Genomic DNA, 9,803 nt, shown 5'->3' on the forward strand with positions numbered 1-9,803 from the left:
AGTTTGCCAAAGTTTTGACATCTCCATGAACCCAATTAAACGTTTTGTTTAACTGGTTTTGCAAGTTTAACTGTGCCAACTTTTTCCTGGCACCTTGTAGCTTCCCCAATCTGAATTTAAACTAATACAATTCAAAGGTGGAGGGACCATCCCCCACCCACCCAATTGGACTGATCTTCTGGAAGAAGAGGAAGTAACATGATTTCATCCTCGGATTATGCCATCAGTGCCAACATTCCATGAAGTGGCTGTGAATTTGTACTAGACATATAGATGTAGGCATATTAGATGTATAATTTGTACTAGACAAAGGCCATCGTTTCAGAGGAAACACCAGTACCAGTAGTGCTAATTGCTAAATGAACAAGAAGTAGAATCACAATCAAGATAAGATTGAAATTGAATATTTTGCTTTCAGCATGCCGTGGTAAAATATATACAAAGTTACAAACTATATTCTTGTGCTTCTTCGGTATCTTTCTTTCAGGTAAGAATATACAACAACCTTTATCAGTACAACTTTCTAATACAACTATACAAGTATGTCCTGGGTATAAAGACCTTAAAAGGAATGTTATTCTAACCTATTTACCTCTCCTAAAAGAAATAAATAGATATACAACTAAGAACCTATTTAACTAATTACACTGAGGTTAAACTAAAGACAATGATATATTAAGTTTGTTATAACTTACAACTCAATTTGTATACAATCATCAGAATATAAACGTACAATAAATTCAACTTTTGAAGCACCAGGAGGGACATCTGCCAGGGGTTTAATACTCCTTAGTTTTGCACTTTCCACCTATTCGGGTAGTCTATCACACATTTTTTCCTTCAACATGACAGCCTTCTTAGTATTCTGCTGCTTAGATGCTGTTGAGGCGGGACATAACGTAGGCCAAGAGTTCTTCTCGGTGAGAGAATGTGAAATCCAAGTGGGCGTATTCGAACTCGTTGAATGAAACCATCACACCTGAATTTTTCATCAGCTTGTAATGTTTCCTCACCATGGATGACGGGATCACCTTATCCTTTCTCCCAGCAACCAGATTGACAGGCATGTCTATAAGATCATAGTACTTGCCTAAGTCCAAGGGCTCAACTGATCCATATACTTCCATGTTGGCAGCTGTGTTACCATAATCATACATTATAAACTTCCCTGCACGCTTCATCTGTGCCAAGTGAAGAGCAACATAAAAGGATACTCCAGGCATGTCATATATGTTGTAGTGAGGCAATCCTAACACCCCCACCCAATTTGAGCTGTCACCACCCACGACATAACTCATAAGGGTCTGAACCAGACCTCCCAAGGCAGGGTAGTTGTTGAAGTCCTTGGCCAACTTGTTCAGCAGCATTCGGAAAATCTTGTTGGTATGTATATTCCTGGCATAAGTGGTGCCAATATTGGAGACAACATAAGAAACAGGTGTTGTATTATCGTGAATACTATGGTAGAGTGGTCATGGAAGCCAGCAGGTGATGACAGTATCAACCTTGATAGTCTATGGGGCTTTTCTTCAATCCTACGTGTTATTACATACATCAATATGGCTGCTCCTCCCAAGCTGTGGCAAATTGCACAAAGTTTGTAAGGCTGATCATGACTGGTTTTTTCTTCAATATCAGATTGGCTGCTCTTCAGTTCAGAGGTTTTCACTTCATGAATCTTCTCTATCATTGCAGGTATATCTTGAATTCCATGCTCATTTATGGAGTATCTCCAGTACCTGCAAGATGAGCAACTTATTGGAATGATATTTATTTAATATCAATTATAAACAACAATTATGCCACACAAGCAATGATATTCCTATATTCCTATTTACTTCATATTTCGACTTTACTGCTGTGACCAATTGAAGAGAACTGTATCTTATTGTATGTCTACCAATCAACAGAGACTAAACTTACTGTCGAGAGGAAATGTTCTTGTCAACATGTTCCCTAGATACCAAACCACGAAAGTTCCCAAGGAAGACATCATAACCTGCAAAAGAGGAGAAAATTTTAGTCCATAGTTTGATCTTAACAATAAGATATTTTGAAAATCATGAATTTATCTTTAGAGCATACCTTGATCGAAGGCTGCAAATGCAGGAGAACCAACAACTCCATTGGATACCCATCTGAAGATGAGATCAAGACAACTCATAAGTAACAAAGATGGGCTAATGTCACTAATTGTAAAAATAAGAATCATGAAGATGTACTTTATGCTAGAATAATTTTTAAAGTCTTCTGTAACCTACTTTTAGTGCATTTTTATCAACATTTCCCTTTCACGAGAAAAATCATTTAATGCTTTCTTTAACATGTTCAATTGCCAATGCAACAAAATATGTCAAGCCTATCTAACAAGAAGACTGCATTTTGTCCATGTAAGATCATGTATTGTATTCAACTGCCTGATACATTCCTGAACTATCTTGAGAAAATTTAATTGATCACATAATTCTATTTGTATCCTGTGAACAGTGGTATTCTCGCTATCTACAGGTACCCAGGCATCATATCTAAACAATAGCAAATCACAAAAGCCTAGAATCCCAACTTAAGATCCTGCCACTTCCGAATTCTGAGAGGACAGGGTAACTCACCCCATGGATGAATCCAGTATCCCATGTTGCAGAAGCACCACCTTTCGAGAGTCACACCTGCAAAATGAAATTGCAGGCGTCAGGCATCTATTTACTGGTTCAAATCCACTACAGAAACAACTCAGTAAACCTAAAAAGAAAAAGATTGATTTGTACCTTCAAATCCTTTCCAAAAGAAGGACATATCCATCAGAAGTAACCACACGAATAGCTTCATATGGATAACTGAGAAGGCAGGTCCAAATTAGAAAATTTGGTCAGGGAAACAAAAACAGATTGTCTATGATATTAAATAGGACATCCAGAAAAAAAGACATGAAATCTAAAAGTGATATTTCCTTTTCAAACCACTCTCAGACACTTTACATTATGAGATTCAACCTAATTACAAATAGCCTCTATTGAAAGGTAAATTACATCTTGGACTGACTCAAAAAGGTTCTATACATTTAACCAAATAGGCCTTACCCAAACTCCGTTATAACATCTTGGCATGTCCGGGCATCTGTGTTTAGAGACTGATAAAGAGTGTTTTTCCTTTCAGTAGGAGTGGGGTCATTTTCCCCAAGTGTAGATGTTGGAACAGATGTATCTGAACCACAAGAAGATACTTGTTTGATACTGCTGTTGAGAGAAGAAAACCAATTAGATAAAATTCTGAAAGCTTCTGATGGGGAAAGAAGACAGAGTCCTGCCTTATGAAATATGTCAAAGATGGCCTCTATGAATATTTCAATTGCTAGCTGGAGGTCCTGGTGACAGTAACATCAAGCATGAGAAAGGGAAAAAAATAATTCCATGAAATAAAAAAGGAATAAAACTAGAAGCATAACAGAAATTAATATCAGAGCAATAACATTTTAAAAAGAGCAGCCCTTTCATACCTCAACAACTCCACGTCTCCTGTCTGTTGTGCGGTGAAAAACATGGTCCTTTAGGAGGTTTGATTTCTTGGTAGAATATAAATCTGTAGGCTGGTGGCATCTGGAGGAACTGGAGATTGACCCCCTAAATCCATATAAGTGATAAAGATGAAAGGGTAATAGCAGAAGAAATTTTACAGGCCAAAAGATCCATGAAAAAGGGTGTTTGACCCAGCTTGCTTCGCATTTATCATACTTGGTGAAGTTACTTGCACGGGACATACATGAAGCTTGGGATAATGGAGATGCAGGATTGTTTCCATTGCTGTCTTTTCTTCCAGATGAGTAATCCACAGTTGATGAAGCATTGGAATCCATAGAAAGTTCATAAATGAACTGGTTGAAGGAAGAGACACCACTATCACCAGAAAGGAGCCAAGGAAAGATGATTACATTACATACAAAAATAAATAAATGTGCTATCCCCCTGTTCCAGCCAATGGACAAGTCAAACTTTTTTCTTTTTAACAGAAAATTTCTTTATCTGAGACAAGAAAAGAAAATCCTATGTTGAAATCATTACTAATTGAAGGTACATGGACAATGTTGTTTCAAACCATCTTAATTCTATAAAGCAAACTCAGATAAAAAGATGCATTAAATAAGACCAAAGACACTAGTAGCTTTATGGGTAAGTCAATAATGAAAAAGGATATCTATGAAATGTAAGATAGTGTGATCCAAGGTGTCAATAATCATATGATACATCCTAAATGTTAAAGCAACATCTAAAATACAATACAGAAATTAAAATTATGTCAAATTAATTTAATATTATGGAAATGGAAGGCACTAATTAGTAATATTAATCTCAATGTGTAACAACAATAAGGTGATTTTTTGAATTCTAAACCTAAATCAAGACAGAAATTGTTTAGATCTGACTTTGGAACCTTCAAAGCTCCAGGAGAAAAGATGGTGCATGAATGAAATTCCAAAACAGAAGACATGCCTTGTACATAAAACTCCTGAAATCAATCTAACAGACACTCATGTAAATTGAGAGCAAACTTTTCCAAGTAAAAAAAAAATCCATAATTTGGGTGAAAATCTAACATACTCATGTAACAATTTCCAGATGAAATATATCATTACAGCCTTCAGTACTTACTTTTCCATCCAACGTGGAAGTCGAGGTCCATGAACAGTTGGCCTGAGTTCCCAGCCATGAATACTTTGGAGAATAGTAGTTTTTCCTGGCAAAATTACCAGCAAAAGTGCAGAAACTTCATTTATCAACCTCACAATATTGTTTAAAGATTCATATGTAAATGTCTTGACTGACCTAGACAGACAGAAATAAGCAGTCAATGCCAAATTTATTTGATGTTACAAAGAGAAATAGCTTCAATAAAGGACATGAAACCATACTAGTCGCAAAATGCATACGATAAAACTGAGGGTGAAAATTTCTGCAAAAGGTCCAGCTTTAAAGGGCAGAGCCATATCATGCATATGGAGAGACACATACATAATCATAATGTAGATATGCTCACAAATAATTTAAATAGCACACTTCGGATACCCTGTTTAAATTGTGACATGTATTATAAGCTAGACATCCTAGTCTTCTAACTGCAAGTTTGGCCCTATGATTGGTTTCTCACATGTGGCATACAGTAACCAATCCACAGTTCAAAAGCTGAGTTCCTAGAGAAGGGTACAGCATGCCGAGAGCACTGTCTAGAGAATGCTAAAAAGTCAACCTAAGTAGGACAATTGGGTTCTATCTAAATGCAATAACTTATTTCAATATTTAGATTACACAAACATGGGAAAATGCCTCATATTATTTCTTCCCAGGTATCCTTGGTTTTGAGTTCAGACCTGCTAATCAGATATGCTAGCTTACTCTTATTATTTACAAGTAACGTTGATGACTAACGTAGCTAATCAGATTATCTAATGATGTATTGATCTGCTAGCTTACTCTTCAAATCAAGACAGCATGTTCATTAGAGGGCCCTTCCATATTTCTTCTCTTTGTTAACATATTATGTAGACACTTCATCACAATATGATCTTGCGGGAAAAAGATAGAGATATAAAAAATTATATGATCACAATTTTTTGCAAGATATATTTGTCTTTTAAGTTTCAATAATCACTAGTTCCTGTCTTTCCAATGCTCCAAGTGACAGCAAAGGGCCCTCTAATACTATTAGGTCATTTATGCAACGGTCGTTGATGGAATCATATAAGCCTTTTGAAGTGGTATACAACAATGCCAGGATTCCCATGGATAGCTAGATACTGGAGCTCAAGAAAAAAAAAAAGTAAATTGTTAAGTGAACTGGTTCTTAATTAAATTCCTCTAGCGTAGCATAATTTGGCAACTTAATTTCTTTAAAAAATAGTTAAAGGCAAGTACTTCATCAAAAACCACCTTTGAGGGGAAGAAAAGTTACTTCTGCTGGGACCAACTTGAACCAGCTTGGCCAGGAAGGGAATATCTTTGCCTTCCAAGATGAATGATAAGAACAAAAGCTACCGAAAAAGGCCCTCCTTCCTGGTCCCATACCAAACCAGAAAAACTTCAGAGGCCAAGAAGATTCTCTTCTCAAGCATACAAATTCCTTCACAATTACAGACTCCGAATCATTCAGTTCAGAATTCTTCCAAACAATTTTTTTCTCAAAATTGCGTCGTGCTCCACCACTTTTTAAGGTGATGAATGATTGCATGCAGCTACTCCTATCTTATTGTCATTATTTTTGTGGAATTCCAAATTGAATCTATCCAAACTACGAATTACAACTCTATTGGTTCTAAAGAAAGAAAGAAAAAAAAAACAAGTTTCTAAGAAAACTAGAATCCCAGAAAAATGCGCATTCCATCGAGAAACAAATAAATTCCAAATCAAGATCAACCGGAACCGGAAGAGGAGACGTCACACGTAACCATGATTGCTTATAATGTTGTCAATTCAATTAAGAACGGAATCTACTCTAAAATCTAAATGTGAACGTAGATAATCACAAAAAGCAGAAAACAACAACAGAATTAATTAGAAAAGGAAGAAGAAAAGAAGAAAAAATTTGTTGGAGGAGAAGAAGATATCATTGGACTAACTCTTTGGTGACTGCGAGGACGCAATCGACAAATCGCTGCATCATGCGTTTGGATAACGAGAAGAGATTGGTGAGATCGATTGTTCGAATGGAGGAAATATCAGAAACAATACCCGCGAAAGCAGGGACATGGCCAATTGTCCATAACTCTCATAAGTAGAGAGAGTAGAGAGTGACGGGAAGTCCACGTGGCAAACATGGGTTGTCCGAGCGTGTTTTCGCACGTTTTTCCGCTCTTTCTCCTTTTCTTTTCACATGTTTGCCACGTGGACCACGCCTTCTTACATTTTCTTTTCGGCGTGGAAGATAATTGTGAACGTTGGATTTACATTTCTGCGAAGAAACAAATGGACCTCTGTTCACATCTGCCTACTTTTGTCACTTTCTAAAATAAAATTGCTAAGTCAGAATTTTTTTTTTTTATTTTGTTTTTGAAAAAAACTATTATTAAAATAAAAATATAAGCATACAGATACAGGAAAGGGGCTTTTGGGCTGTGTGCATGGTTAACTAGGGCAGTTGTGTACAGAATCAGGTGTGAACAGAGGTTGTGTACAGAATCCGGTGTGAACAGAGGTACCTGCTTATTTGCGGTGCAATTTCATTTGAACTGGTGCAAAAAGTATGAAAGTGCAAATGAGGGGCATATGACAGGCTCAGGATGGTGACACATAGCATCATCCGGATGGCATCCTGGCCATCCGCTACTAATAAATTCCAGGCAGGTTCAAATATAAATAAGTGGCATCACTCCCTAGGATCCTGGTGATCTCGTCTGAGCTATCTCCCTCATGCCTCATCTGCTCCCTTTGTTATAAATTAACTTGATCGTTAGAGTCTTTGCCCCTGGAATAATACCCGGGGCCTCTGACATGCCTCCTTCACAGGTTGGAATTGTAGGCCGTCGACTAAGGAAGTGAAAATACATTATTGCCCTTGGCCTAACCTTGTTAGCAACAAGAAGCTAGTTTTGATTTCTTTTGGTATTAATTTGTGTCTTACTTATTTCATTTGCTTGCAGTTCAGATAAAACACGATTTAAAATATCGGTACATCAGTGTATCGGCAGGTGGTATCGGTTTTTTTTAAATTTCATTTTTTATAGACACTTTTATATTATTTAGTAGCTAAAAACTTTCATGGGTGGTTGGACTACCAATCCAAGGGAGATTGCATGTATTTTCCTTCATTGTTTTTGAGCTGTTCACATCCACAAATCCCTCCCTTGCATCGATCCGTTGAGGGGCTTAACTCATTATTAATGCTGATATTAATAATTCACTTTGTGCAGTTACGACTGTTGAAGAAATTCACCAAACTCTCTGTTATGGACACATTCCTCGGGAAGAAGTATCATCGCCGTCGACAGCAGCAGTAGTGATTCAATGTTCTCATCCTACCCAGTTCAGCGGCAATAGACTTATCTAGATTAGATTACTTGTTCTTATCTTATTGTCCTTATCTTATCTTATTAGTTGATTAGATTATCTTATCTTATCAGATTAGGATTAACTTATCTTATCTTATCAAGATAGAGTTGAAAGTCTCCCTATTCAGCAAGGAGACTCCCTAGGACTAGGACTCTTGTAATCTCCTATTTAAGGAAACACCATTATTGAATGAAAATATCAAATTTTAGTCAAGAAAGAGAGTAAAAGGAGAGTTAGGTGATCTCTTGGACAAATTACCCTTAGGAATCCAAGATAGGTTCTGCAAGAAAAGGGAGGAACAAGGGAAAATATGAGGTTTTCCTCGTGGACTGACCCGTGACGAGATCCTATTCCCGGGCCCATAACATTTTGGTATCAGAGCAAGGCGTCATAGGAGATCTGGAGCAGCTATCATCCAGGGTCCACGAACTGGAGCATAGGCTCGTGGAAACCAGCGTGGAGGTTCGTGAGGTCAAAGAGGATGTCCGGGAGCTGCGATGCTTGCTGGAATCGTATTTCTCTAACAAGGAAAGGAACTCCGAGGGAACCGCCACCACCAACAGCCACCGACCAGACTGGGCAGAGACGTCCGACGAACAACAGACCGCTGCCCCAGCAGCCGTGGTTGTTCCCAAGTATAGCCGGCTAGAATTTCCGTCTTACAACAACACCGGAGATCCACTAGGATGGTTATATCGCTGCAAACAGTTCTTTCGTAACCAATGCACGGATGACAAAGACAAGGTCAGTCTGGCCGCTTTCCACCTAACGAAAGAGGCATAACTCTGGTTCTACCATCTGGAGCAGGAAGAACCCGAGCTTAGTTGGGGACAATTTAAATCCTACTGCCTCCTCAGGTTTGGACCCCCATTGACGAGCAACCCGCTGGGAGAATTAATTAACCTCAAGAAAACTGGAACCATGGCTGAATACCAGCGCCAGTTTCAAACCCTTCTTGCTAGGGCAGCCTCGGTACGACCAGATCAGCAAGTAGATATGTTCACCGTAGGGTTAGCAGAATCCCTAAGGGTGGACGTGGAGATGCAACACCCTCCCAACCTAGTCACAGCCATGAATATAGCTCGTGCCTTCGAACGCAAGGTACAACTCAGCCACGGAACCTTCAGTATGGGGCGGGCTCCATTAGCATGGGCATCCCCGGAACCACTCGGAATGGCTCCATATTCAGCAACCAGCCAAGAACAGAAGCCACAAATGAGCAACAATTCCAGATCAGCATCCAGTGTGGGGAGTAGCGTCGTTGCACCCCTTATTAAACACTTGTCTAGGGCTGAGATGGCGGAACGCAGGGCGAGGGGACAATGTTTTAATTGCGATGAACTCTACTCAATAGGGCACAGGTGCAAGAGACTTTTCTGCCTCCTAGTGAAACAAGAGGAAGATGAGGATGAACCCTCTTCATTGGAACCTGATCCAGGAGGGCAAAGTCATTCCACCCATCCGAGATTCCTTTGACTGTTTTTCAAGACACCCATACTGAATTCGAGCTTGAGGACAAGCTCGAAGTCCAAGAGGGGAGTAATGTTATGGACGCATTCCTCGGGAAGAAGTACCATCGCTGCCGACAGCAGCAACAGTGATTCAATGTTCTCATCCTACCCAGTTCGGTAGCAGTAGACTTATCTAGATTAGATTACTTGTTCTCATCTTATTGTCCTTATCTTATCTTATTAGTTGATTAGATTATCTTATCTTATCAGATTAGGATTAACTTATCTTATCTTATCAAGATAGAGTTGGAAGTCTCCC

The 9,803-nt window shown here is 38.7% G+C and overlaps 1 pseudogene across 1 annotated transcript; it reads right to left on the reverse strand.

Annotated features, from left to right (window-relative positions):
* Positions 1 to 376: 376 nt before the first annotated feature.
* On the reverse strand, positions 377 to 6,726 carry LOC148854756 (uncharacterized; annotated as a pseudogene). The gene is made up of 9 exons (XR_016112937.1): positions 6,605 to 6,726; positions 4,644 to 4,817; positions 3,494 to 3,890; positions 3,078 to 3,361; positions 2,766 to 2,834; positions 2,610 to 2,666; positions 2,086 to 2,138; positions 1,924 to 1,999; positions 377 to 1,739 (listed from the first exon to the last, which is right to left on the reverse strand). The product of XR_016112937.1 is annotated as an uncharacterized LOC148854756 (transcript).
* Positions 6,727 to 9,803: the final 3,077 nt, after the last annotated feature.

The sequence above is a fragment of the Nelumbo lutea genome, chromosome 4 (assembly GCF_056320005.1).
Source record: "Nelumbo lutea isolate HS-2025 chromosome 4, American lotus-T2T, whole genome shotgun sequence".
Lineage (NCBI taxonomy): Eukaryota > Viridiplantae > Streptophyta > Magnoliopsida > Proteales > Nelumbonaceae > Nelumbo > Nelumbo lutea.